Genomic DNA, 7,654 nt, shown 5'->3' with positions numbered 1-7,654 from the left:
TAGGGGGACCTCTGGTGCCAAAAATTAAACCTGGGGCTGCCCACATGCAAAAAGTGAGTTTATGTAGATGGAACTGGAGGATATTGTGCTGAATGAAGTCAGAAGGATAGATACAGAACTATCTCTCTCACATATGGGATATAAAATACACAAAATGGGAATAAGAAGTGGCCAATGGCTCTTGGGTCCAGGATTCAGGTCAGAGTTCAGGTGCCAGTATGTTGCAAGTCAGCCCCTGAAGAGGTTGACTGATGGAGGGATGGAGGATGAGGTCTTTCCCCTCCAGCTCGGAGCACGCATCTGCCACCCTGTTCAGCCGGCGGTTCTGAGGTGAAGCGGCGAGTAAACAGTTCGCAGACAGTCAGGCTTGTGGAAATATTAGCTTTATTCGGTGGACAAGACTGAAGTCCAAAGTCTCAGCATCAGTTCCAGCCAAAAAGCCCCTCGCCTTCCACAGACCCTTGTTTTTATCCCCCAGAATCAGGTACCACCCAATGGTGGGATCAGATACCACCCAATGGTGGAAGCAGAATCAGGTACCACCTAGGGTGGGGACAGAATGCCAGATCACACCCTAGGGTAGGGCACAATCACTGATCAGGGTAGGGTCAGTAACATAATAATCCCATAAAATGTTTACATTCGCAACAATTTCCCCATTTGTTTTTAGTAACAATATTGTCTACAATTATTAAAGGAAAAACTAGTCAATAATAAAAGTGGGGGCCGGGCGGTGGCGCTGGAGGTAAGGTGCCTGCCTTGCCTGCGCTAGCCTAGGACGGACCGCGGTTCGATCCCCCGGTGTCCCATATGGTCCCCCAAGAAGCCAGGAGCAACTTCTGAGGGCATAGCCAGGAGTAACCCCTGAGCGTCACAGGGTGTGGCCCAAAAACCAAAAAAAAAAAAAAATAAAAGTGGCTGTTTGCATAAGCATATCATAGGAAAATGTAAAGAAAAACTTCTAACCTAAACACAGGGTGTCTAAAACCAGAAACATGTATCAAGGAATCAACTACAAGCTCCTGAGAAGATAAATCTAAGATGTACATAGATCCTTGTTGGTGTTGGTTTTTGGTATTAGGTTTTTGGGTCACATCTGGCAGCGCTCAGGAGTTACTCCTGGCTCCACGCTCAGAAATCGCTCCTGGCAGATACCGGGATTCGAACCAATGACCTTCTGCATGAAAGGCAAATGCCTTATCTTCATGCTATCTCTCCGGACCCATTTTCATTCAAGTCCAGGTAGACCAGAAAGCCCATCTTTGAGGGCATTGAATTAGGCCCTTATTTTGGAGGAAGAAGCATATACCCCCTGCACAGTGGGGGGCCACTGCAATGATGATCAATAGGCTTCTGAACTTAATCCAAGTTCTTAATACAGGTTGAAGTCCATATGATGTCCGAAATTGATGTACCAATATGGTTGACTATTTATAGATGGGAGCTTAAGTCACAAACCAAAACAAAATGTTTAAGGCAGAGACCCTCCGTGTGTAAGTAAACAACTTGAGGATCCATCCAAAATGGATGTATTTTGCCTATGATGCGCCCACGCAAAAAAAATTACAATAGTCAAAAGAAGTGTAGTACCAAATATAAATTAAAAGGATTACAATTATAAGAAAAATACAAAAGGTGAAATTTCTACAGAGTCCAATACCAGTCTGTAAAGATGAGGGGTCTGGAACTCCTAAAAGACTGGCAAAAGACACTTGATGGGTGTGGAAAAGCGGGTTGAAGCCTGGTACAGAAGATAACATCAAGCTGAATGAAGAAGGAAGGCCAGTACAGTCATCCATGTGTTGGGGCATCCCCAAGCGTTACATCATTACCATCATGAGTTGGTTGGGCTTCTACATTTCCTTTGGGATCGGTGCAATCTTAGGGTAGTCATTGTACAAATGGTCAACAATAGCACTGTGTATGTGGATGGCGCCTGGACAGGCTGGACCTGGACCCTCAATAACTGTAAGCAACAACGTAATAAAGTGAAAATTAACATACCAGCCCTTTTCAAAAACATAACATTTCTGCAAAATATACCATACACCTGTAACTTAAAATTTTCTTAATGCTTTTTTACCAAGCACTATCCCGGAACTTTCATGTTCCTATACCTTATAATACTACAATTTCTCTAGCTTGCTTCCATGGAATTTTGGTAATTCACATGTAAACGGTGAGCATTTACGTTGTTGCTTTAAAAATATTACCTGCCTTTGGCTATAGGAGGGGTCAGGATTACAAAGGTTTCATTTATTTTTCAGAGAATGGGGAAATGTAACTCCACTCTGGATTTAGGTGTATCTACCTGAGACCCGCCCATTCCTGGGAGGGGTCTTGAGGAGCGGATGTTACATGTAACCTTACCTCCCTGGGAGTGTTCTTGGGAATAGATAAGGCCTTTGGGCCAAGGGATTAGGGTCTTTTGGGCTTTGCCAGCATGGAGGTCAGAAGGAAGATGGCTGAAAGGAGTTAAGATGCAGGGCAAGCTAAGAATAGATGAATGCTTAAATAGGTTTATGATATAGGCCACACACGTGAGCCAAGGCCAATAAAGATGTTATCTCCCTGAAGTCTGTCTGAGTGAGTCTGATTTCTGTGGCAATCACCTGAAGTTGCTGACCCGACGGTTAATGGGGGATGGAGCTACGTGGCTGGGGCCTAAGAACAAAGGCCTCCGTCCACCATCCAAGTTCATCATAAGGGCTTAATGCAACAAATGGCAAGAGATCTGTTTCACAGAACTGGATTTACCAATTGTTGGGATTGGAGAAGCAAAGGGGCTGAGAGTGGACCCTGAGACATAGTTGGAGGGAAACGGATACTATGATGGAGAATGTGATGTCCTAAAATTGTATTCTTGAAATTCCATCATTAACAGTATTATAAATTATGGTGCTTCAATTTTTTTAAAAACAAACAAAAATTAAAATATAACAGCTAAAACCAAACCATGAACTCTAGTCCATCTCCCAGGATCCTCTACTGTTTGTTTATTTTTACATCAGTTTTCTATTTGGAATTAAAAAAAGTTTAAAAGTGTATTTGTGCAACCATGATTGAAGTATCATGATATAGTCTTCCATCTTTCCTCAATGGAAAAGTGGTAGGGTGGATGCCTGACAAATTTGATGCTTGAGTTCATATTCTGACTCCCCATCCCTTATGATAAAGGAATCAGTTTGCCTATCTGTACAAATTAACATTGTTGGACTCTAGGTTATTTTTGTAGGAGGGGGACCCAGTCAGCGGTGCTCAGGGACTACTTGTGACTCAATCCTGGGAAGTCCCTTGGAAAACTGATTTATGGGAAAATTTTTGGAGGATGAATTTTTTCAGGGGGATTTTTTTGGCTTTTAATTGGGACTGATTCAAGTCTATAAGATTACATTGGGATGAACTGACATCTAAATGACATTAGGACTTCCATTCTGTGAACTTGTTTTCTACATAAGTATTCTATACACATTTTTATTTTACATTTTAGTTTTGGAACTACATCCAGTACACTTTTGGGGATAGTCCTGGCTCCATGCTTGGGGCTAATCTTTCTTGGTCATGTTTTGGGGACCAGAAATGGTCCTGGGACTCAAACTTTGGCCACCATGCAAAGCACGTACTCAGTCCATTGAGTTATCATTTTAATCCCTAAATATATATATATATATATATATTTTAAATTATGTGTGTTTCATTAGTTGGGTACTATTGTAAATGGGTATTGTTCATTACATTTCAAATTACATTTAATACTTATATTTAAGAATGTAATGAACTTTAATATATTAGCCTTGTGTCCTTCCTGTTATTTTTTTCAAACTCTGGAATGAATCTGAAATTTTGCCAAATATATTTTTTGGTGTCTACAATAATTATATGCTTTTTTATTTTGCAAATAACAATGAAGAATGATGAAAATAAAATGTTTCAAACATTGAGTTATCTTGGAATTCATCAGATTAGGCAAGCTTTCATTAAGATTAACAGCTTAGAGGGACCTGAGAACAGTGTGTAAGGCACTTACCTTGCATGCTGCCGATACAAGTTCAATCCTTGGCACTATATTTGGTCCCCTAAGTCCCTCTAGGAGTGATCCCTGAATGGTGAGGCAGGAGTAATCCCTGAGTATCAATGGATGGAGCCTATAAATAGAAATAAAAAATAAAGAACATTTATTAAAATTTCTGGCTAAATATTCTTAAAATTTGGATAACTTCTTTTTTTTTTACTACCATTACTCACCCAGCACCTCAGCTGTTCACGATACTTTGATGAGAGGGAGGAATAAAATTTTATTCTTTTTGTTTTGGGTCCATACCTAGGAGTGATTAGGGCTTATTCCTATCTCTATGCTCATGAATATCTACTTATGGTACTTGGGGTACCACTTGTGGTGTCACTGAGGGAATGGAGCTAGTTCCACGTCTGACAAATGACTTAACCCCCACCCTGGCACTCATTTCCTATTAGTTGGAATGAATGGAATCAGTTCAGCAGGATGCTACCAGGGGCTAGAAGCTGGCTACAAAGACAAGAAGAAACCATGGTGTGAAGGTTGACTCACAGCTTACCTGGGGCAGAACAGGGATGGAGAGGAGTACCTCTGAGGCTTTCCTGTGGGCAGGACCCACAACATGCCCAAAGGATTAAGTTTGTATTTCATCCGACAGTCATTTGGCATGAGCAGTTTTTCAGTCACCAGGTAATCAGATACATCTATATGAACGCCACTTCTTGGACACCTAGAACTTATGGGTGCCAGGGATGTTGAAATTGGCTCTGGCTGGCTCAGAGCCTTAATCACATGCTCTTGATTCTGTCCTTTGGTTGGACATGATGATTTGGCCAATGAGAAACTGTTTCCAAAGGCACTTAGTGCCAGTTTGGATCTTCAGACAAGAAGAGCATTAGGCAGATATGAACGTCAATTGCTAAGGACTGTCTCCAAAGTTAAGCGAAATGACCCATACCAGCAATGGGCATCTGGTGCTACTTGGAGTCCGTTTGCTGTTTGCAACCTCTGCACACCCTACCTCATGGTACAGAGGTAGGCTTTAAGGCTGCAGTACTGTAGATATAGACTAGTGGGCTTGATTCCTGACAGTCCATATGTTCTCCCAAGCCTGCAAGGAACTATTCCTGAATACAAAGCCAGGATAATTCCTGAGCATAGCCCCCAAACAAGAAAAAAGTGTCCCCAGGTCAAAGTGATAGAACAGTGGATAGGATGGTACTTGGATAAAAATTGTGGTTTCAGGGATGGATTGGAGCTAATTCCAAGCCAGATAAGTGACTTAACTACCACCCTGGCCCTCAAATATATTTCATGCTCCAGCTTTATTTTATTTTTGGTTTGGATTTTGGGCCACACCCAGCAATGCTTAGAAATTACTCCTGGCTCTGCGCTCACGAATTATTTCTGGCAGTTCTCAGGGGACCATATGGGATGCTAAGAATCAAACTGTGTCAGCCATATGTCAAGAAAATGCCCTCCCCACTCCATTATTACTCTGGCCCAATGTTTCAGTTTTTGATGTCTTGCATTTGTTTATTTTTATTTTATTTTATTTTATTTTATTTTGGTTTTTTGGGTCACACCCGGTGACGCTCAGGGGTTACTCCTGGCTATGCGCTCAGAAGTCGCTCCTGGCTTCTTGGGGGACCATATGGGACGCCGGGGGATCGAACCGCGGTCCGTCCTAGGCTAGCGCAGGCAAGGCAGGCAAGGCAGGCACCTTACCTCCAGCGCCACCGCCTGGCCCTGCATTTGTTTATTATTGCAACTAGTCATTCATTGTACTCCAGTGTTCTTGATGCATAATTTAAGTTACTTAAAATGAAGACATGATCATTTGATATACCAACAATATTGATCCAAATATAAAACTTGGGAGTACTGTATATATAACAGACACATTTCCTCCTAGGCCTCTTTGCAGTTGGGACTCATTCTGCCATTGATAATCACATTCATTCACCTCAGTCAGTAAAGTCTTTGTGGAGCATACTCAGCATTGTACGGGGTCTATAACTATCTCAAAGCTCACTTCTAGGAATATAACCTAGAAAGACAAAAACACAATACAAAACTGCTATCTGCATTTCTATTTTCTTTGTAGCACTATTTACAATGGTCAGAATCTGGAAACAACACAAAAGCTAAAGAAATGGTCGTTGGGCCCGGAGAGATAGCACAGTGGTGTTTGCCTTGCAAGCAGCCGATCCAGGACCAAAGGTGGTTGGTTCGAATCCCGGTGTCCCATATGGTCCCCCGTGCCTTCCAGAAGCTATTTCTGAGCAGACAGCCAGGAGTAACCCCTGAGCACCGCTGGGTGTGGCCCAAAAACAAACAAACAAAAAAAAAGAAATGGTTGTACATCTACTTAATGGAATACTATGCAGCTGTTAGGAAAAATGAAGTCATGAAATTTGCTTATATATGGATGGACAGGTAAACTATCATGATGAGTGATATGAGTCAGAGAGAGGAAGAGGTAGACAAAGAATAATCTCATTCATCTGTGAGCTTTAAGAAAAATAAAAGACAGTATGGTAAAAATACCCAGGACTATAGAGATGAGGCCTGGGAGGACCATTCTATGATATGAAGCTTAACACAAAGATTGGTGAGTGCAGTTAGAAAAATAACTGCACTGAGAATTACTATGACAATGTTAGTGAGAGAGAAATAATAAGTGTGTCCTGAAGACAGGCTAGTGATGAGGGAGAAGGGAAACAAAGAAAATTGGTTTAGGGGAACAGCTACTCTAGTAAAGGGTGGTGTACATTCGATGACAGGAACCTAACTACAAAGACTTTTGTAACCACTGTGCTTAAATAAATTTTTTTTAAAAATTCAAAATATATCTACTTGAGATACATATGTCTATATTTTACTTCACGGTTCTGGGAGCGGAAACCAGGTATCTCAGATGCAGGACATGTGCTTCAATACTAAGCCACATTCCTAACTCTTATATAAAGTTTGTAAAAGTCAACTTAGAGTCGGGGCAGGAGTGATATCACAGAAGGGAGGGTGTCTGCCTTACATGCAGCTCATTCAGGTTCTATCCCCAGTATTCCCATAACCCACTCCAAAACAAAAAACAACAGCAGCAACAAAAAAATCCCCAAAGATCACTCCTGTCAGCCTTGGGTGACTATATCGTACCATAGTCATAACTCAGTCACAGGCAAGCCAAGTTCCCGATCCACTATATGTGCCCTTTAATAGTCTTCCTTTGCCAGCTGAGTGAGAATGAAGGGGAAACTAAAGTTATCAGTGTTGCCCCATTTGTTGGGTCCCGTTTACACCTTGTTGGTTGTTTGAGTATCCGCAGAGAGCTCCCGGAATGAGAAATTGATTCCCATCCCCTTGTCCCCTTTTGGGGGAGATCTTGGTAATGTTTATCTGCGCAAATAATCCACACAGCCAGGAGGGTTAAGGGTTAATAGGTTGGGAGAAGAGAGTCCTTTGTCAGCCTCCTACTAGCTCCAAAACACACCTTGAGCCAGCCAGCCAACTCTGGCAAAAGACCTGGAAAACTTTGTTTCCAAACTATTCTGCTCTCAACAGCACCCCCACCTGATCTTATGGAAATATTTTCATATACAACAATCAGCTGGAAGTTTCAACTTCCTATTCCATTAC

The 7,654-nt window shown here is 41.8% G+C and overlaps 1 pseudogene; it reads right to left on the bottom strand.

Moving 5' to 3' along the window:
• Nucleotides 1-4,939: 4,939 nt before the first annotated feature.
• LOC125999667 (uncharacterized) lies at nucleotides 4,940-5,069 on the bottom strand (annotated as a pseudogene).
• Nucleotides 5,070-7,654: the final 2,585 nt, after the last annotated feature.

This window comes from Suncus etruscus, chromosome X (genome assembly GCF_024139225.1).
Source record: "Suncus etruscus isolate mSunEtr1 chromosome X, mSunEtr1.pri.cur, whole genome shotgun sequence".
Classification (NCBI taxonomy): domain Eukaryota; kingdom Metazoa; phylum Chordata; class Mammalia; order Eulipotyphla; family Soricidae; genus Suncus; species Suncus etruscus.
This window is presented reverse-complemented; position numbering and strand designations above follow the sequence as displayed.